At 41.5% G+C, this 23,213-nt stretch overlaps 1 protein-coding gene across 5 annotated transcripts in view; it reads right to left on the reverse strand.

The window, feature by feature from the left end:
• ZC3H12B (zinc finger CCCH-type containing 12B) overlaps positions 1-23,213 on the reverse strand; it is a 372,224-nt gene that overhangs the window by 60,717 nt on the left and 288,294 nt on the right. The window contains exon 1 of one of the 5 annotated variants that reach the window (XM_084789890.1): positions 570-771. The exons of the other annotated variants lie outside the window; for them this stretch is intronic. The gene's annotated coding sequence lies outside the window, so the exon portion shown is untranslated. Of the gene's footprint in view, positions 1-569; positions 772-23,213 lie in introns of those variants that run through there. 5 annotated transcript variants of the gene reach the window in all.

Below are 23,213 nucleotides of genomic sequence, written 5' to 3' on the forward strand. Positions count from 1 at the left end.
ATCTCTAGGACCCCATCTGGTACAGACCTGTGCCAGCCTTGTGCTTGGTACCTCAGTCTCTGGCAGTTCAAATGCATGACAGTCTAGAAAGACCTTGATCATGTTGACTTAGAGGACATTGTTTTCTCGGTGTCCTCCATCCCCTCTGATTCTTACAAACTTTCTGCAAACCCATAAAATCAACATCCTTCTTAAATACAAAATACATTCAGTTAATCCCAGTAGCTCCAGAACTGTTTCTTCACCACACCATCTGAGTTCAAATTCACATCTAAAACTATCTGAGTGATATTCAAAATACAATTATTTCATGAAGCAAGTTCTTGTGTCAGCCTGAGAAATCAAACTATGCACTTCCAAAGTATGATAGTGAAGGTTAGGACAGATGTTTCTGTTACAAATGGGAGAAAACAGTATATATTCTGGTTTCTCTTCAGGCCATATAAATCTTTCGTCATACCAAATGCAAGAACATGAAATAAAGATAGGGTAAGAACTGTTAAGCCTAAATGCCAACAAGACAAAAGGTTCAATATTGAAGCTAAAGAATATTTTATACCATGTCCTACCTCTTGAGTGTTCTGCAGTAGGAGGCAGAGACTCAAACTGCAATTACACTTCATCAGCACAGTTCTGTTGGCAAAAGTCCATTCCATCACTGTGATGGCTATTCTTGGTTGTCAACTTGACTATATCTGGAATGAACTACAATCTAGAAATGGCCGGCACACCGTGAGATATTTTTGCTTGGTTTGGAATGGGTGAATTCACTTCTAGTCTGGACCTGTGAGGTAGGAAGACACACACAGCTTTGATCTGGATCTTGAGGGAGGAAGGCACACCATTAACCTGGGTCATACTTTCTGCTGGAAGCCTATATAAGGACATAGAAGAAGAAACATTTCACAATTTGCCTGCTTGCCCTCGCCTTGCTAGCACATTCACTCCTTCACTGGCACTACAGCCTACGTCTTCAGGATTCCAATGTGGACTAAAGACCAACTGAACCATGCAGCCTGTGGACTGAGCAACTATTGTATTCTTGGACTTTCTGCTATTAGCCAGACATTGTTGGATTATCTGGCTGGATTGTAGCCTGTAAGTACTGTGTGTGTGTGTGTGTGTGTGTGTGTGTGTGTGTGTGTACATGAGAGAGAGAGAGAGAGAGAGAGAGAGAGAGAGAGAGAGAGAGAGAGAGAGAGAGAGAGAGAGAGATTAATTTTATAAGTTCTGTTACTCTAGAGAACCCTAACTAATACAATCACTTTCAGAGACTGGGAACAATAACCTGCAACACATTTAATCTGATATTATACTTATGTGTGTCCTCATGTCAGGGATCTTATTATGAGCCCCGGTCATTGAACATTACAGGGAAGGTGGCTGCCTCGGGTGGAATCCTCCCCACAGTCATAGTGAAGACGTTTCATGGCTCTTCCCTACAGCAGGCATATGTTTGGGGTTTGTGGTGTTCTAAGCCATCCTTGTTAACCTCGACAGATAAAGTATGCTTCCATAGTGCTGTCCTTCACCATTAGTGTCCTGTGGGCTCTGTTAACAATCACTGACTACTCCTCTAGTGCAGTGGTCTGAGATGCATCTGTGCCCGCTGGGCCACAGAAAAGGTGATCTAGAAGTGCTCTACCAGAATCAGGGAATGGATCTGAATTGGTTCTGGATAGCAAGCCCTGAAGTTTCACTGATACTCTACCACAGAATTGTTCTGCCTTCTGCTCCTGTGATCAGCTTGTGATATCATGCGTGGCAGTCTCCAAAGACAGAAGATGATAAAGAGGAAGAAGATAATGGTGGAAAGGATTCAGATATTGAGCCATCAAATCTCCTTCCTAATTTGAGTTTAGAAATGCCCTATGCCAGCATGAGGATTACAAGCAAAATGTACTGTCTTTTTTATCAAGGGAAAAATAAGATAAAATTCCATATATTTTTTAAAGAATCCATTTGGCAAAAACTCAAATTCCTTTCATGTCATTAGTTCTTGAAATCAAAATATGTGTCAAAGATTGCCTTTTCTGCTAAAACTTGTGATCTGCTTATGAACCGTATAACTTTAAATCAGCCAATCACATAAGAATATGAGGATTTTGCATTCACTAGGAATAAAAGTCATCAGGAACCCCTCTGAGTGCGTTTGCCTGCTCAACTTTGCATCTCTATGTACCTTTCTACAGAAGCTAAACTTTTTGTCTTGAAAGAAGTACTTTGAGAGAGGTAAACACCAACTCATCTATAAAAACATTAATTACGATGATGACCTACCTACACGATGTGCTAAATGCAATAGTGGCACAAAGCTTGTGAGAGTAACCAACCAATATCTGATTGGACTTAAGGCCCAGTCCATGAGATGGAACCTATCCTTCACACTGCTCACATGGCCAAGAACCTGGGATTAGATACGTTAGGGAATCTAAGGGAAATCCTGAGGATTACTCCTCTGCTAAAAGATTGTAGCGATAAAATGACCCCTGATGACATTCTGTTACACTCACAGATCAGTGTCTGGTTCATCCATTATCAAAGAAGCTTTCACCTACCATTTATAGGACAAATAATGAGACCCACAGCCAAACAATATGCTAAGAGTGAGAGACCTAATAGTTCTAAACAACATCTCTCCATCATATTCCTCCCCTTGGGGTTCAGAGAACACTGTTGAAGAGAAGGTGGAAAGATTTTAAGAGTCCGAGAGAATGGAGGATACCAAGGAAACAAAGTCTTCTAAGCACAGCCTGGCAGACATATATATGAACTCACAGAGACTATGGCTACTCCTTGGTGACAAAGCATTCAAATAGAAGCCTATGGGGGCCATTCGTACTCAAACCACCACATGAAGGGAGCACATTTCTGTCTTCAGCCAATTTGGGGATAACTGTGAATGAGATGAGGTTCACAGTTGAGAGAAATAACATCTTTCCTCATATACGTCATAGCTGGGAGACTGGGGATAGAATAACTGTGTTGTGGCTGGAGAGCTGAGTAGTTCTAGATCAGTGGTGTATGGAAACCTTCTGCATAAACTGATATTCAGCTCTAAATATTAAAGATATTGTGAAAAAATAACCTTCATTTGTTGAACAGATTGGCACTAGGCCACTCTACCAAATAACAAAACTAACTACCAAAAAGAAAAAAACTAACATTATTTATGATGAGGTAGAACAGATTATTTTAAAAGATAGTTAAGATTGCTAGTGTTTGAAGTGGGCAAAGCGTTCAAAGAGTAAAAGTGATTGACACAGTGTTAGGTGCCTAGAAATCAAACGTCTCAGTTTAAGTCCTTTTCTTTACAAATTTTGTATAATTTATTCAAAATTTCCATGATTTGGCTTTAAGTTTTATGTTTTGTCTTCATAACTTATTTTTTATTCTTAGGACAATTTTTAACCATACAAAATTCATTTTTATCTAAAATATTCTCTTTTTTCTTTAATCCTTCTTAGCCTTCTTTCCAACACCTTTTTCATACCTATTTACTATTTCTTTGTATTTTATTTTCCTAAGTAAAAGTTAAGTTTAATAACATATAGGGCACATTGTAGCAAATTAAGCTTGCTTTGCATGAACTTTTAACTATCAAGCTTTGTCACACTGTCAGTCTCAACCAAATCTTTTCTCTGCTTGGACATCATTTTCTACCCTGTGGCTAGAAAGCAAATTACATTTTAGTAAAAACTTTAGCAATTATCAAAATCTTGATGTAAGGGAGTACTTCCTGAAAACAAAAAGAGACAAAAACGAAATCATATATGTAGCCAAATTTTTTACATGTTAGCCCTGTAATTGAAGTTTCAGATGACAAGAGATGCTTATTAATGCCTTTTAACCTTTATCAAAAATTAAGGGAGTTCTTATTTCTTGTTTTCTGGTTATGGCATGGCATTCCCTATTGAAGTTTCTCTTTACCCCACATCCATAGCATTTTTCTTTTTCCTTGAACTCTTTATATCCTGTCCTTGTAATTCTAAATCTTTTGAAAAACTTCACTATGTATAGCAATCTGTTACCTAAAAAGTGTACTTTTAGTGTCCCTTGTCACAAAGGCTCTTTTATGCCTTGTCCCAAGTACTTTTTCATTTAATTTTTTAGCTTGCCTAGGAATACTGGAGGCCCACTATTTACTTCTACTGTAGAGATTTTCCATTTCTGGTCTGAATTTTGAGGAAGCTGTTGCAGATGCCAGCAGAAATTTACTTCCAAATAGGCTTTGAATCAGGGTGGCCTATAGAGGACACAGTTTTGCCTTGATCCTTCCTGACCTCAAACTTTTAAAGTTTTTATACCTGTGCCTACAGAATGTTCTCTGATCCAATAATTTTGATGTTGATGTCATATTTATGAAGGAGAGCTTGACAGATGCTTATTTTCTATGCTTTGATGGATTCACACATTGACTATCTGAGTTTATCAGTCATGGGTACTTGCTCAGATTGTTTTCCTAGGGAAGGACCTTTAATCTAGAACATTCAGTTGCCTTTATAACATTAGAGATTGTATTGCACCAACTATGAAGAAAGAGAACCCTTCATGCACTGCTGGTGGGATTGTAAATAATGCATCAACTCTGGACATCAGTATAGCCAGACTTTTTGGCTACTTTATTGAGTTCATTTATCTTGCTCCCTAAACTACCCTTATCCCTTCCAGCCCCTCCCCCGCAACACTAGGTAGGAAAGAAAGAAGGTTATCAAGAGGAAGGGGGCATTGATATCCTTAGACAACTTGCTGCTGATTAGGGGCATCAAGTTCCCTGGGGTGAGTTTGATATTTGGTGCCAGTATATCTCCACCCAGCAACCAGAAATCCAGCAAAGTGCAACACCAGCAGGGGCAAACAATTAGCAGCAGCAGCATCAGGGGCAGCAGTACCAGGGTGAGTAGCAGCTTCTGCAGGCCCCCTTGGGGTCTAACATTTATATTCTCTCAAGTGTTGTTGAAGGATGGTGTAATGCATTTTGGTGCTAATTGCTGCTTGCTGTCTCTGTGACCCACCTTTTGACTAATAAAAAGCCATCCTACCTGGGCAGGACAGAGGAGATAGAGGTGTGACTAAGGTTTCCAGAAGGGGAGGGAAGGAGAGAGAGAGAGAGAAAGAGAGAGAGGGAGAGGGAGAGGGAGAGGGGGGGAGAGAGGGAGAGAGAGAGAGAGAGAGAGAGGGAGAGGGAGAGGGAGAGGGAGAGGGAGAGGGAGAGGGAGAGGGAGAGGGAGAGGGAGAGGGGAAGAGAGAGAAGATCCTGGGAAGAAGAGAGGGTCCCAAGGAGAGAGCGCAGAGAGAGGCCACCATGGGTTAGATGGAGGAGAAACACATGGCCGGCATGGATGGAGATTTGGCCCAGATGAAGAACATTAGCAAGTATTTGGGATTATGGATGGGAGGTAGCTTGGTAGAAGTTATTAGAAGCAGATGGCATGGGATTGGGGCAGAGATCCCATACCTGCCCCACTTTGGGAAGCAGTTTAGAGGATTGATATCTGCCCTGCCCCAGGTTAACTAAGGCTATTTTAAAATGTAACAAGTGTCAGTATCTTAATTGATTGCTAGCTGGTCCTACTAATCATATAGACAATTAGGCCCATACTGATAATACAGATAATTTAAAAATTAATAGAATTTCAAATGTCACACACTCTCAGAAACTTTATGCAGCTGGCAAAAATCACACCCCTGCTAGAGCATGAGGCAAACCATAGTCAGCTGCTGTGGACAGTCTGAAGCAGACCCATATCCCATACCTGGGATTAAAGAAAAACCTTTTCCCATAACATTTCTGTGTTTTTAAACACGTATTTTACTACAAATCAGCATGGTGAATTTTCAAAAAACTAAAAATAAACCCACCATATGACCCAAGTATACATTTCCATGAGCTATGCCCAAAGGACTGGACACCTTACTCCAGACACTTAGGTTCTACTCCACAGATAATGCAATGTCCATTATGCCCCTATTCACAGCAACTAAGGCACAGAAATAACCAAAATGTCCTCCAATATATGACTGGATAATGACAATGTGGCACATATGCACAGTGTCAGACTATTCAGCTATAAAGAAAAATGAAAATATGAAAAATATAGGTACAAGATAAAACCAGAAAAAAATTATAATGAGCGGGGTAACCCAAACTTAGAAAGACAGACACTACATGCTCTCATTGCTTTGCAGAGTCTAGATCCAAGGCTTCAGATCTAAGCATATAACATGGAATAATGATAGGAGCAAGCAAACTATAAATGGACCATGGTAGGGCTTGAGAGGGAACTTGCGGGTCACAAGTTATATGAAGAAATAAAAGAAAAAAAAAACGGGGAGGAGGCTCCATCTTGGGATAGGGCTCAATACAGAAGAAGGAGGAGGAGGGGCCACAGTTGTTTGATATGCTTCAAGGAGTTATATTATTTTATATTTATCCAAAACTGCATGCAATACTATCTTAGTGAGGGTTTTTATCGCTGTGATGATGTACCAAGCAACTTAGGGAGAAAATGATTTATTTAGCTTATGCTTACATATTAGTGTTCATCATTGAAGGAAGTCAGGGCCGGAACTCAAACGGGGCAGGAACCTGGAAGCAGAAGCTGATGCAGAGGATGTGGAGGGGTGATGCTTCCTGGTTTTCTCGGCTTTCTTTCTTATACAACCTAGCACTACAAGCCCCGTCAACCACTAATTAAAGAAATGCCGCTCACACTTGCACACAGCCTGATCTTATGGAAGGGTTTTCTCAACTGAGGTTCCCTCCTCTCTGATGACTCTATCATGTGCCAAGTTGACATAAAACTAGCCAAAACAAATACACATATGTTTATATACACACACATAGATGACAGACAGACATACAGATGATAAATAGATATAAAAATTTATGCCACTTAGGTTGACAATACTCCCCACAAGTGCCATAAACTGATTAAAAACCAGCCACAAGAAACATTCTTTACAGTTTAGTCTAAGTGATTCCCAAATCACGTAGGCTATTTCTGTTGCCTTTCATTGCCTCTCTGGCTTAGTGCCTTCTGCTGAGGACACTACACACTTAGGACACAGAACTGAGATTATTCAAGCGGGATCTTCTTCTGGTCTAGGTTCCACAGTACAAGAAAGTACTGTGCAAGCTGCCGAAGGAGGGAAGAGATGAATAGTCCTACCTAGCTGCAACAGCTATGAACCACAACAGGGACCAGCAGGGCAAGATAGCCACAGGAGTACAACAGTGGCACTCGCCGTGCCATGGTGGCACATGCCTTTAATCCCAGTACTCAGGAGGCAGAGGCAGGCACATCGCTGTGAGTTCAAGACCAGTCTGCTCTACAGAGTGAGTCCAGGACAGTCAAGGACCGCCTCTGCCTCCCGAGTGCTGGGATTAAAGGTGTGCGCCACTACCAGCCAGCATGCTTTAAATGGACTTAAGTCCCATTCAACAACAAGGAAATAATATCTGGTACGAGGAACTTAGCCAACCATAAGGGGATAGTGATGTCATCATGGGTTTTAGAAGAGAATCTACCATCATCTTGCTAGGCCATTACGCTTTCTAACTATATTCTAAATCTTATCCACATACTCACAGATAAGCGAAGCTACCATCCACTGCCAAAGCAGAGACCTTTGTAGAAAACTATAAGTGATAATATACAGAGACCAGTGGAGTGTGCAGAGCCTAGCAAACATACCTACATAAAAGTTAGTGCATATGCCCCCAGGAAACATTGGGGAAGAGAGGACAGAAAGATTGTAAGAGGCAGAATACCAGGAAGTTGGCTGTGAGACCACTTCTCATAGAATTGGCTCCAAAACAAAACCTGAATAATAGCAATATTAATAGATATGTTAACATGACAAAATACAGGCAATTAATAACTGCTGAGAGAGGGAGAATCTGCCTCTCCCAAGAATGGGAGGTAAACACACACACACACACACACACACACACACACACACACACACACAGAGAATCATACACAGACATGCACACACACAGAGTCACACACAGACACAGACACACACACACACACATGCAGAGTCACACACACAGAGACATACACACACACAGACACACACACAGAGTCTCACACACACACACACACACACACACACACACACACACACACACACACACACACCAAAAACCAAGCTCAGCATGTTATTCTTATATATTTGTGCATATAAGAAAAGCAGCTATCAACTTAAGAGTGGGAAAACTTGGGAGGAGTTGAAGGGAGCGGACATGGAAGGAACTAGATGGAAGAAAGAGAATGAAGGAAGTGATATAATAATATTTTTAATTAAAATTGCTACAAATTAATAATATCAAAAGATAAATTAATAACATTGAGACTTAGAATAAAGACACTAATAAATTTTCTTCACCAATAGAATAACCCAATTCAGGTCAAATTAGAAGTATAAAGGCAGGTTTCTTGCCAGGGGAAGCTTTTATTGGACTTACCAGTTCCAAGACACAGGGCAAGGAAAATCACCATGCAAATGGGGTTGTGGTGCTGAGAGAGAAAGAGAGAGTGTGTGCACAAGAGGAGAGAAAATGCAGAGAGAGAGAGAGAGAGAGAGAGAGAGAGAGAGAGAGAGAGAGAGAGAGAGAGAGAGAACAAATGTCTGGATTATATAGGGAAGAGCCATAAAGGATGAGGTATGTCAGCCATACTCTGTAACAGGTAGGGACTGGGGGATGCTGGGAAAATCTGGAGGCCAGGTCCCCTTTGATATGTTATATGGGTACTCGGCCACTTGTTCTGAGTCTGAAACCCAACAGACACAAAAAAGATGTTTTGTGTATTTTGGTTGTTTTAGGTATCAAATGACCACCCACAATTCTTAAATTAGAACACTGCCAATATTTTATACCCCCAGCCTTATAAGGTTTCTTTAAAAAAAAAATAAGCAAGATTGGCAAATCTTTAGCCAAACTAACCAAAATAAATTAAGGGAAATGAATATAATAAAATTAAAAATTAAATAGGAATAGTTGAAGAGATTCCAGTGAAATCAAGAGGGCTAATGAGGAATATATTAAAGATTCTTAGGAAGTTAAATTAAAAAATTTAGAAATGGAGTGATTTCTACATGCATTGCCTATCAAAATTGAATCAAGAATATAGATAAGGGGTTGGAGAGGTGGCTCAGTGGTTAAGAGCACCATCTGCTCTTCCAAAGGACCCGGGTTCAATTCCCAGCACCCACGTGGCAGCTCACAACTGTCTGTAACTCCAAAATCTGACACCCTCATACCAATGCACATAAATTTAAAAAACTAAATAAAAATATTAAAAAAAGAATATAGATAAAAACAACTTGTCTGCTGGGTGTGGTGGCTCAGGCCTTTAATCTCAACACCTGGGAGGTAGAGGCAGGTGGATCTTTGTGAGTTCAAGGCCAGCTTTGTTCCCAAAGCAAAACTTGGAAAGCCAGAACTGTCACACAGAGAAATAACAAATGTTATTACAAAGGTAAATGAAACAATGCCCTCTGACTGACAAGCCCTTATGAAAACAATTCTCAGCATTGCTCAATAAAATCTATATCTCCCAGAGTGGATAGATGAATGGTGGCCCATTGCTGCTCAGAACCAAAGGCAGCAAATGCGTTAAAAAATACCTATGATCAGTTATGCAGAAAAGGAAGTGTCAAAGCCATGTATTGGCAGCTTGCCAGCTCTCGACTGATTAATGGTCAAACAAGCACAGCCAACAGAGCCAACTAACCAGGGCCCAGAGGGACTTGCTGAGACTGAAGCACCAAGGAAGGGCTTTGCATGAACTGGACCTAGGTCCCTTACAGGGCTGTAGCCAATGGGCACCTCAGGCTTCATGTGAGTCCTCTAGTAAGAGGAGTGGGGCCTGTGTTGCCAGCTTTTTTTTTTTCGCTTCCCCCTGGAGGGACTGCCTTGCCAGGCCACAAGGGAAGAGCACACACTCAGTCCTGATGTGACTTGATGGAGCTGCAGTGGATGGGATGGGGGCTCCCTTTTTCTACGGAATAAGGGAGGGGAGAGGGTGAAGAGGACAGAAGTTGGGATTGGAGGGGAGGAGGGATGGGGCTATGACAAGGGTGTAAAGTGAATAAAATATAAATGAATTTTAAAAACAAACAAAAACACAGTAAATAAACAAACTTCAGTATAATAATAATAATAATAAAACAACTATGCTCTAAAATGTGTAAGAAGTTTTCACTGGGCTAGCCAATGTTAATCCACAGTTGCCAATGAGTAAAAGTAATCCAATATTGGAAAATGAGAATGTGAGCCCCAAGCGTGATATAACAATACAAGAAAGGCCCCTATGTTCGCAGCTTGGAACCCCAATGCAATGCCTTGCAGTATCTCAGCAAGATCACACAGCCTGGTTTCAGTCACACACTGCACCTATGGCCTCTGCAGCATGCCTTCGTCTCCATCTCAAACTCTAAAACAATAAAATACTTTATTACTATTACTATTACTAAAAATGATTCAAGATTGGCTTATCTATAATTAGCTTTCCTAAACTAACCTAAGAACTTCAGGGTGGCTGTACAGAACCATTCTTCAGTGCCAGGAATCCTTCTGGATTGCTCCCAAATGCTCGTCTTCAGGCTCTTGAAGGCCTCCAGGGTGGAGTTCTCTCTCCTGCCATGGTCCCTCAAAGTTACCACATTACTATGATTGATTTAAAAGATTGTTTTTTTTTTTTACTATCATTTTACACTTCGATGATTAAAAAAGTGTTTTTCACTGCCTAGTCTCAGTAATCAAGCACCTACATCTCATTTTCAATGCAAAATATTTTCCCCAAGGTATGAACAACAGCTCCACTTTCTGACAAAGATGGATAAATAAGGCAATGCACTCTACTAGACAAAAATGCCCTTGTACTTGTGTATCTTATTATATGGAGGATATCCTATTAGCCGCCTCTACTATAGATATCAATCCAATGGTTTTAAACAATTTACAAACGTCACTACAAAACTGCCATTTATAGCTTGCACTGTAATGCAGGCCAAGCCGGCAGTGATCCATACAGCTGTCTTGGATATATTGTTGCTCAGTCTTCCACTAAACTTCATTGAACACAATCATCTGCCAAAAAAATAAATAAATAAAAAGAGATAATTTTCAGTTCTTTTCAACAGCTTTTACGTAATATCAATTGGCTCCAAGCTTGCTTGGGAGCTCTCAATGTGCCCCTTTCTCATCTTTTACCACTCTCAAAGGAGATATTGACTTGATCTCACTGTTTACATGAACTCTTCTTGTGTTACAATAATTACAAATAATACTTCAAGCCCTGAAACAAAAATAACTTTCTCTCCCAGATTCTTTAGATTTATTCCTCTATTATCTTTAATATTCTTTTTTCCTTACATTAGCCATTGGACAATTAATTCCATCTTTAGACATTCTAGAATGGGAATTTCTTCCCAACAAAGCTAAACAACAATGGCGACAACAACAATGACAAATTTCCCAAAGCATTATAGAATGATTTTTATTTAACAAGACAAAACAAGGTTAGCTGAACTTACTAAAAAGATCTTTTAAAAAAACTTGTTTGCTATCATGTATACAATGTTCTGCCTGTATGTATGCCTGCCAGCCAGAAGAGGGCACCAGATCTCATCATAGATGGTTATGAACAACTATGTGGTTGCTGGGAATTGAACTCAGGACCTCTGGAAGAGTAGACAGTGCTCTTAACCTCTGAGCCATCTCTCCAGTCCCACTAACAAGACCTTAATGCTATATATCCTTTTCTATCTCAGGATGATTTCAACATTTTTTTTTACAAACATCCCTAGTTTGGAGAGACAAACATCTCCCTCCTACAGTGACTCTATATGAGATTCTATATAAGCTTTCTCTGACAAAGGGGCCATTACAAAACATCTGCTGCTGGAATATGGTACTCTCTTGGTACACCTGGGGTAACCACCAACCAGCAGGCATAGCTTTTGGCTGTCCTTACTGCCTTCCAAAAATTCCCTTCAATGTACTAACTGATTCTCACTATGCGGCACAAGCCATCCCACTATTGTTTCGGACCACTTTGGCTCATGCCTCAGACTCCTCCTTGTTACCAATGTTTATCCACATTCAAAGCCTCCTTCACAGACAAACTTATTCTGATTTCATTCAACATTTTTTAAATCCCATACAGAAATACATGGCCTCCCTCGCAATAGGAAGTTGTCGTTTTGTGCCGGGGATAGTGGAGCTCAGTCCATGAACTAACACTCAGAATCTATGACGTGGATTTTCATCAGGAATTGCTGGAGATCGAAAGAGCATGTGAGAGGCTCCAAGGAGGCTGAGTGTTTCCAGTGCTGCATTTAATAAGTCTGGCAGAAATATTAGGTCAGAAAGCTGAAGAAGAGGCTCCAACATTGTAAAGTGTTGGTCTTTATAATGACTGGTCTTAAGTCAATTTGTACATTTTGGAAACTGCTAAGCCACACTGCTGATTCACTCAGGAATTTAAGTTTTATTCCTTCTCAAGTCTCTGAGGGGCACTGAAGACAAGATAATATAGTTCTATAACCAAGTTTAGCTGGTTAGGGGACAAGATTGTTTTAGATCAAGATAAAGAAATTAAGCTATTAGAGTTGAGATAAGATAGATATTGAATCTCATTCAGAAACCTAGACCCAACAAGACAGGAAAAACACTTACTTCAAAAGAGATGAATGCAGATGGCCAAGTCACTATGAATGTAACATATGTAGAACTCATTATTCTCATGATTGTCACATGGTTCTCCCTGCTGTATGTAGTTTGTTTTATACATATGTAATAAAATAAAATATATATAAGAGAGATTAGATATTTTTAATTTATTCATTTTACATCTTGATCTTAGCCAGCTCTCTCATCTCCTCCTGGTCCCACCATCCCTCCCTGAATGTCCTTAGTCATCTGGGAAATGCAAATCAAAATGACTCTGAGATTCCATCTTACTCCCATCAGAATGGCTAAGATCAAAAACTCAAGTGACAGCACATGCTGGCAAGGATGCCGAGAAAGGGGAACACTCCTCCATTGCTGCTGGGAGTGCAGACTTGTACAACGCTTTGGAAATCAATCTGATGTTTTCTCAGAAAATTGGGAATAGGGTTACCTCAAGACTCAGCTATACCACTCCTGGGCATATACCCGAAAGATGTTCTGCCATACAAGGACATTTGCTCAACTGTGTGCATATCAGCTCTTTATTCATAATAGCCAGAATCTGGAAACAATCTATATATCCTTCAACTGAAGAATGGATTTTAAAAAATGGTGCTACATTTACAAAATGGAATACTACTCAGCTATTAAAAACAAGGAAATCTTGAAATCTGAAGGCAAATGGATGGAACTAGAAATGATCATCCTGAGTGAGTTAACCCAGACCCAGAAAGACACATATGGTAGATACACACTTATAAGTGGATATTAGCCCAATATCGATGTCCTCTGAGAGACTTCATTCAGCCAGGAATTGGGACAGGTGCTGGGACACTCACCTGGACTCTGGGAAGAGTGCTGAGGGTTGTATGGAAGAGTGGGTGGGGGATGGAAAGACCCAGAGGATTCAGGAACCCTACAAGGAGACCATCAATGGCAGCAGATCTGGACCCAATGTGGGAGGCCTACACAAACTGTTGCACCAACCAAGGAGAACGCATGCAGTGAACCTAGACCCCCTGTTCAGAGGTAGTCATTCTCCAAGTTGGTAGAGCCCCCAACTTGATCAAGGGGGGGGGTAGGCCCTGCTGGTACACAGACAAAAGCGATGCAGGCTATCCAGATGAGACCTAATAGGCTGTTGTCATATGGTGGGGGAGGAGGTCCCCTTCTTTCAGAGGTCTAGGGGAGGGGAATAGGACAAAAGAGAGAGAAAGGATTGGAATGGGAAAATACAAGCAGGAGGATAACAATCCAGATGTAACTGGAATAATTATAATAAATAAAAAAGAAAAGAAGTTTTCTTTTATCTGGACGTGGTAGCTCATGGTTGTAATTCCAGCCCTAGGAGTCTGATACAGTATTATTTCCATGATTTCAAGACAAGCCTGGTCTACACTTTTAAACTCTGTATCAAAAAGCTTTCCCTTAGTTAATTACCATTAAGATACCAATTTTAATTTTGTTTTATCACTCATCTGTGTTGTTCAAACTTTTATGCTCATTTCCTTTGTAATTTTTGAATTTTATTGATATATATTTTGTTTTCATCAGAATAGTATACACTGATACTGTACAAAAGTATTAACAGTTTGCCTAGCATTCATTCAAAGCTTCCAAACCACTTAAAGACAATCATTTACTATACTTCATATTTATTTTGGGCACATATTATTAAGTACTTATAAAAGGCTACTTTTTTGCTCTTTAGATAGTATAATATATATTACTTTCCTTATTTTTGTCTACTAGGTGTTTGAGTCTACATACATTGACATCCTGTGAAAATTTCCACCATGTTCATAAAGACACAGGAAATGCAACATAGACCAGAAAGCTTTTGGAATCATTAGTCACTGCAAATTTTCTCACTTAAAGTAAGAGAAAAAATAACTGTAGAAATAAACTTGAGGGGGAGATCCAAGATGGCGGCGAGCAGCGTGGACTGTGTTTAGAAGCTCCAGTAAATGATTCAGGGAATTGCATGGAATTCTTAACCAGGAACACCAAGCTCCCTGCCCCACTACAGCGGGAGTACTCCACAGTTCGAAAGGACCAGAATACAGAGAACCTGCATACCCCTGCACAAAGGAGGAGTGAGGATGTTCTTGGACCAGAGTGGCAGTGGCGGCAGCTGAGGTTTGCATCTGGGAACCCTCCAGCAGAGGCGATTGGTGTCGTGACCGGTGGATATTGCTCTGGGAGAGGAGACTCAGTGCAAGATTTGGGCCCCACGACTCTAGCTGACCTTGGTGTGCAGATTGCGCCCAGAGTCCCTGGCTGAATTCTGCACGCAGTTGGGTCCAGAGACTCTAGCTGAGCTTGGTGCTTGGTCCTGGCCCTGAGACTCTGGCTGGACTCTGCGTGCTGTACAGGTCCTGAGACTCTAGCTGAACTCGGCGATCTCAGTGTGTGGTTTGGGCCCGAGACCCTGGTTGGACTCAGCGCTAACTGGACTAAGTGCATGGATTAGGCCAACAAGACCTGTTTGGGTCCAGGGATGCAAACTGGACTCAGTGTGTGTGTGGTTTGGGCCCTATGACATGACCCTGAACTCTGCGAGCAGTCTGGGTCCCGAAATGCTACTGAGAACCACAGAGCAGTGGAACATCAAAGCTCCGGGACTAAGGAAATCTTGGAGAGACAGGGAGTAGAGGGGCCATTAGACCACATCCGCCCAATCTGTTTCAGTCCCTGGAGATCTTTGGTGCCACAAGGGGACCCAGAACGCTGTGGATACTTTGGCCTGACCCAGCACACATTCTGAGACCCAGGACAATTACAGGACCCACAGTACAGGGAAGTTGGGGATCACTGGCTGTGAGAGACCCAAACTACAGGGCTGGCCTCCTGCCATCCAGACCAGTGAAGCATCAGAGCTTCTGGCCTAGGTAAATTGTGAGAAAACAGTGAATCTATCCTGAGACTCCCTCCACCCAACTCTGGAAGCTACCTCCCCAAAACAGAGAGGTCAAGGTGACTAAAGGACAGCGTAAAATCATACACACACACAAAAAAAACCCCAAAACAATATGGTGTCTCCAGATCCCAGCTATCCCAAACATCAGAGAAATGCAAATCAAAATGACACTGAGATTCCATCTTACACCCATCAGAATGGCTAAGATCAATAACTCAACTGACACCTCATGCTGGCAAGGGTGTGGAGAAAGAGGAACACTCCTGTATTGCTGGTGGGAATGCAAACTAGTACAACCACTTTGGAAAGCTATCTAGTGCTTTCTCAGAAAAATGGGAATAGGGCTTCCTCAAGACCCAGCTATTCCACTCCTTGGAATATACCCAGAAGATGTACTACCACACAACAGGGACATATGCTCAACCATGTTCATAGCTGCTTTATTCATAATAGCCAGAACATGGAAACAACCTACGTGTCACTCAATAGAGAATGGATAAAGAAACTGTGGTACATTTACACTATGGAATACTACTCAGCTATTAAAAACAAGGAATTTCCAAAATGTGTGGACAAATGGATTGAACTAGAAATTGTCATAATGAGTGAGTTCACACAGAAGCAAAAAGAGCTAAATGGTATATACTCACTTATATCGAGACACTAGTCCAAGGTGTACGTCCCCATGAAAATCTGTACCTACCAGGATAGTGGGTAAGAGGGGAGGACATCCTATTGAGACTTTAGGTGTGAGAAGCCTTGGAGAAAGAGGAAATAGAAGGATCCAGCGGGTCCTGGAAAACTACAGGCGAGTCTGGGCCCTGGGGTCCTCCGCAAACTATGGCAACAGCCAAGGAAAAAAAAGGCAGTAAACCTCGAACCCCTACCCGGACTAGCCGATGGACATTCTCCACTGTTGAGTGGAGAAGGAGATCTGACTTTCACACAAACTCTGGTGCCCCATATTTGAACATGTCCCTTGGATGGAGATGCCTGGTGGCACTCAGAGGAAGGATAATAGGTCACCAAGGAGAGACTTGATACCGTATGAGCATATACAGGGGGAGGAGGTCCCCCTCAGACACAGACATAGGGGAGGGGAGGGGAGTAGGGGGGAAGCGGGAGGAAGGGAGGAATGGGAGGATACATGGGATGGGCTAACAACTGAGATGTAATATGAATAAATTAATTTAAAAAAAAAAGAAAAAGAAAACAACCCAGAGAACTCAAACACACGGAAAAACAATAAAATGACCTCAAATCCTTAGTAATGAGGATGATAATGGAGGAAACAAATAAAATTTGTAATCAAATGCAGGAAGACGCAGCCAAGCAGGTGGAAGACATAAAAGAGGCCTATAGAGAGGCACTGGAAAAATTCAGGAAAATATAAACAACCAGATGAAGGAAATCAATAAAACTCTTCAATCTCTGAAGGCCTATAAAGAGGCAATGGAAGAAACTCAGGAATATACACCTATCTCTGGGTATAAGGACAAATGTTTGTAGATTGTCATTAGAGATTATGCTGGCTTAGTAAATTAGTGGTTGTAGATTCTCCAAAATCCATGATATCACTAGCACTGATAGTTTTCTAGTACCAGGTATAATATCCCTCTTGTTAAGTGGTTTTTAATTCCAATTAGAGAGATATTGGTTACTTCCAAGGTATAACTGCCACTATTGTACCTGTAGAGTTATTGTGCTGTGTTGATCATTTACTGGTTCATAAGTATTATAGCTAGGTACTACTGTTGGTTACCTCCTTCCTTTAGAAGCTTACATAATATCTTTTGGAAAGATATTCCTCAGAAAGGGAGCTTTCAGGTCAGTTTCATCTCAGGGTTTCTAGGCTCTGTTTCTGGAGTGCATTGTCTTCCACAGAAGGGACTTTTCTTCCACTTCTGGGGTATAGCCAAAGGCAATAGAATATAGGCTGTATATTTTGGGAGTCTTTTTGTCAGGCCTAACCAACAATTCTAAAGAGGACTCTCATGATTGGTATTGGGGTTTTTATTAGGTGATCTTTAGTTCTTAAAGAAAGCAACATCAGCTCAGATGAGAAAAGTTCATTGAAATTTCACACACACACACACACACACACACACACACACACACACACACACATATACACACTGAATGATATGCATTATAAATTTTAAGGTAAATGGTTAATAGTATGATTCCTTGTGGCTTTTTCAGCCATTTATACTGTTATTTTATCCAGTGTCAGAACATGGTCCAAGAATGAGGTCCTTTGAAGAGATTTCTGAGTACTTGTGAGAAGTCTCTAAGAAACCAAGACACAAGTACTGTGACCTCATTTTTTCAAAAACATGGAATTTTCTTGGAATGTGTATTTATGCTCCTCCCCTGTGTAGCAGATAGAAGTTTCCTTCAGATTATTCTTCACAACTAGGTACTGCTATTTGTTTATATACCTCTATGGGAGAAAACATGTTTATTTGGCTGCGTGGCTTGTCTGATACATGCAGCTTGCCCTTGTGATTGTACATTTTACTCATGTGACTTCTCTTAATCCTCACAGTATAAATTGCCTGATGCTGTGAAGTAAGTTGGCTATTGCATGAAACTTTAGTCTGTGTTATTTATTACTCTATTATCTCAGGTCTTATCACCTTTACAGCAGTAAACAACTCATCTCCTTTTTCCTGCATTTATCTACCATTTCCTTCCCCAGGGAGCACTCTCCTTTCTCATCTCCCCTATCAAATCACCCAGGTGACTGGGATGGAAAATATATATCTTTTTTGAGGCAGGGTTTCTCTGTGTAGCCCTGGCTGTCCTGGACTCACTGTGTAGACCAGAATGGCCTCAAACTCAGATACCTGCCTGTCTTTGCCTCCCAAGTGCTGGGATTACAAGCATGTGCCTCTATGTAAACTTCATTTTTTGATTAAAAAAATTTGAGAGAGACTGAGGGAGATTTTCAGCTACTGGAGCAGGGAAAGGGCCAAATATTCAAACAGAATTAAAGGTGTGCACTACCACACCTGGCTAGAAAGCTATAATTTTTTTAAAAAATGAACTTTTTATTGGTTGTGAATGTCACATGATGTACCTCAATCTCATTTTCCTCCCCCTCCCCTCAACAGAGAAGAAAAAAATCTCATTGTGGAAGCTATAGTGTGTTACAGTGTTCCACAGTATTCCCTTTTGTCCACACTTCTTTGCTTGCAAATGTTCATTGCAATGAGTCTGGTTCGAGGCCTTTGGGTTCTAGTACACTATCAATATTGGATCCTCACTGGGACTCCTCTTGGATATCCTGTTGTTGCCCTGTGTCATGGAGATCCTGCAGCTGTGGATCTGTAGGACAAGCCCCTCATACACTCCAGCAGTTCATCGATGGGGTAGATGTTGGGGTGGACCAATTAAAAGTCCTTTATCTGGGCCTGAGAGGTATCTGAGCTGGTCAGCTGGCCGGCTTTCTTGCTCTCACAAACTTGGGGCTGGTTCAGGAGCAAACCTGCTACCAGGGCCAGCTCTACCCTGCTGTCCAGGTGAGGTGCAAGGCCTGCTGTCCTGAATGTTGCAGCTGGTGAGGAACATGGCCAGTTCTCCCACTCTCATGACTACAGGGCCAGCTTTTCTGCCGACCACAGATAGTGAGGGACAAGTGAGAGGAGGAGGGCATTTCTATGTGCCATGACTCAGCAGACAAGAGACAGGGCCAGCTCTCCCACACTCATGCCAGAGGGGCTGGCTCACCCCAAATCCCACATCCAGGGCCAGCTTTACTGTGTTGCTCAAGTGAGGTGCAGGGCCTGTTATCCTGAGTGCTGCAGCAGGTGAGGGTCAGAACCAGCTTTCCCACTCTGATGACCTTGGGGAGAACTCTCCTGCCTGCCACAGGTGGCAAGGAGTGTGGTGGTGGTCATCTCTCCCTCGCCTATGTCATCACATAACAGACAAGTGGTGGGTTCAGCTCTCCCATGCTCTTATTACAAAGGGGGCAAGTTCTTCTGCAACTCCTGGAATGTGTGCCCCCCATCTCCTGAGTAGCAGTTGGCAAGGAGTGGGGCCAGTTCTCCTTTTCTTGTGCTCTCAGGGCCAGATCTCCCATTATGCCAGGTGAAGGGCAACATGTCCCTGCATGACAGCCTAGACTAGGGGCATCCTCCTGGCTTTTGGTGATAACAGTCCCCTATTGCTTCAGGGTCATGGAACCAGACATGGCTTCTAGTGGCTAGGACTCTACCATGGTCCCATGTGGCACCACCAGCTACCCACATCAGGCTGTTCTTCACTACTCTCGAGTCTCCAGTTCTGCCTCTCATTATTGTGCCCACATTCTTCTGTTTTCTCTTTCTCTTCCAATTTTCTACCACTTACTTGCTCCTCTTAGTGGTCCCTAGGGTCTCTAGGTGTCTGGAGTTGTCTCAGGAGTGCTATGCCCCTCTCATGAATTACGGCACTGGGCAGGGGCCATCTCAGGCATGCTCTGCCCCAGTAGGCCTGTATGGCACCCAACTGTTGGTAGTCTCAGGTTAGCTCCCTCTCCAGGCCCCATGGCACCAGTCTGATGGTCATCTTGGACTTTGGCTCACCAGAGTGGCCCCATGTGAGGGTTGTCTGTCTTAACATCATTCCTGCCCTGGGCTCTCAGCCCTGGGTTGTATGCTCAATTTTCTTAACCAATATATTTTATTAACAACTTAGTGACCAAGCATACGTCACTTATAACCCAACTAACCATAACAATAGGAAATGAGGATTAATGGACACAATAACAAAACTGTAAGGATATCAGTTCCAAGGAGTGATTCTCCTGGCACAATCAGCAGGATTTCTTCTGCTAGAACCTAGAGTAACCAGAACCCAGAACCTCAGCAGGAGCTGGAGCCCCAAAGCCTTTCCTCGAGTGGTTCTCTCTAGGAGCATCTTGAAGTACAGCGATGAATAGCCAAAACTATCCCAAGTCTCCAAAAAGCCCTGCCTCCAGTTCTGGGCTCATTTATATATCTCCTCCCAGAGTCTGTTCACAGGATCTTTTCAGCTGGCACAATCAAGCTCCTGCACAATGTGATCAGTCTTCTAGTGGATTAACCTCACCTGTTCTCTCACAAGACCATTCCAATCCTGCACTTGGGATCCTAAAAATCAGGTTTATCTCTCCTTCACTGGGTGGGGTTCTTCTAGTTTCCAGCTTGGTCCCAGTCTCCTAGGAGACGCTGGGCTTGTGCGGCACCACAGTGGTGGTTGTCTCAGCCTAGCTCCCTATCTGAGGCCCTTGGCACCAGAATGGTGGCTCACAATCTCAGGCTCACTTTTTTTTATAGAATGTTAGGCTATTAATCATTCGGATGTTTATAGGTTAGAACACTTAGCATAGACATAACCCCTTTCCAGTCTGCCACCTACTGATGCACATGTGGCACAGCAGCCACATCTACAAAGCTTTTAGGGGTAGGGGAATGTTATAATTTAAAGTGATATTTTCAGATGATTTTAAAGTGTTTGAACATCTTTACATGCCATTATTTGTTGTTTACATTTCTAATGTGTGATTCAAGTTCATTGCACTAGATATTATATTTGTTAAGTATTCATTTTATTAAGATAATCTTAAAAGTTTTCAAATTATAACTCATAAGTATCTAAAAGATCCATAACATTTTACTGTGTACTTATTTGTATTTTTTCATGGCCTCAGGCTCAAATATGAAGACAATTTTTAAAATAGTATAGAAATTGGTCCTTATTCTTTACTTTTAAAAAGATTTATTTATTATATATACAGTGCTCTGCTGCATGCACACCTGCATACCAGAAGAGGGCATCAGATCACATTCTAGATGGTTGTGAGCCACCATGTGGATGCTGATAACTGAACTCCGGAACTCTGGAGGAGCAGTTGGTGCCCTTAACCTCTGAGCCATATCTCCAGCCCCTTATTCTTTTCTTTTAATGTATTTTTAGAAATGAAAAAAGGGGGAGAACTCTTCCTTTTTATTCTGTTTTTCTGATAAGGTCCACTTACTCTATAGCCTGAATAAAATCATATAGGCATCTTGCTTTAGAGGAAAATCACAGGTAGACTGGAGTCAGATTCTAACTCCATCATGCACGAGCTATATGATTCTGTGTCAAGCTTTGTGCCTCCTTGAGCCTCAGTTTTATATGATTATGTGGGGATAAGAAAATACTATTATGAAACAGAAATGAAATGCTATCTTTAAAAGAGTTCAAAACTGCAAAAGACCATGCTCATTTTTCTAACAATAAAGCAGACAGTATGTTTATTAAAATACATTATGAAAATAATTGATTTTAAACCTTGTGTCATGGAAACTCTTTACCAAACTTTAAAAATACAGACAAAAAGTTTCTGTGTTTCAGTAGAACCTGGATATAATCCAGTCCCTTTACAACTGTGCAGAGTAAAATCTTAAGGTCAAGAGAGAAGAGGGAATTGAATCATACAATCAGATTGCAGTGTGACTCAGTGCCAGAGCCTTGGATCCCTTTTATATAGTTCAATTCCTTTTCTATTCTTTTACAGTGCCTGAACTTGATGAACCTGTAAAAGCTTTGTTGTGTAACTTCTGCCCCCTACTTTCCTGAACAAAAAAATAAGTGAAACAAATTCTTAAGAAGCCTTTTTCTGATATGTCCAATCTTATGTACAGATCTTATGCCTCTAGACTGAGTATCTTGGATGGCTCCACTACTCCCCAAGGAGCCATAGCAAGTTAATGGTTACCAGGAAGAGGGGGAGTCATTTTCCTTAGTGTTGTAGCCAGTGCTTTGTTGGCCATATTATGAAAAATACTCCCTAACCTATGTTCCTGCACGGAATCCTAATTAAACTCAGTTGATCACTAAAAGGCCTGAAAATAAAGAGGGGACACATTGGAAGAAGTAAGGATTCAGAAATAAATAAAGAAAGAAAGGAAGGAAGGAAGGGAAAAAGTGCTCAGTGGGAATGAGAGGAGAATAGCTGAGTCTAAGAGAATATGGGTATCATCCATCCATCCATCCATCCATCCATCCATCCATCCATCCATTTAAACTATGTAAAAATAAAGAAGCCTTCTTGAGATCATTTTACTCTAAGAAAATAACCCATATGGTAATTCTTTCATATATTTTCACCTTTCTGTCAGTATATTTGCAATGACCATGTAGTTCTTAATGCAGTAATTAATAATGTCAGGAAATGAGGCTTAGATTGAGAGGTTAGTATCATTTCTTTTTCTTTTCCCTCCCTCTCTCCTTCCCTCCCTCCTTCCCTCCTTCTCTCTCTATCTCCTTCCCTCCCCCTTCTCTTTCTCTCTCGCCATCCCTCCCTCCCTCCCTCCCTCCCTCTCTCCCTCCCTCCCTCCCTGGTTTTTCCAAGATGACAGGGTTTCTCTGTGTATCTCTGGATGTCCTGGACTTCGTAGACCAGGCTGGCCTTGAACTCAGATATCCACCTGCCTCTGACTTCCCAGTTCTGGAATTAAAGGTATGCGCCACCATACCTGGCTTCATTTTTTTCTTCTTTTAAATTTAGTATTATATTTCTTTTTTTAAATGTACATTTATATTATTGCACATAAATAAAATAAGCTACATACAGAAAGAAGAATCACAAAACAATCA

The sequence above is a fragment of the Acomys minous genome (assembly GCF_964271855.1).
Source record: "Acomys minous genome assembly, chromosome: 7".
Classification (NCBI taxonomy): Eukaryota; Metazoa; Chordata; class Mammalia; order Rodentia; family Muridae; genus Acomys; species Acomys minous.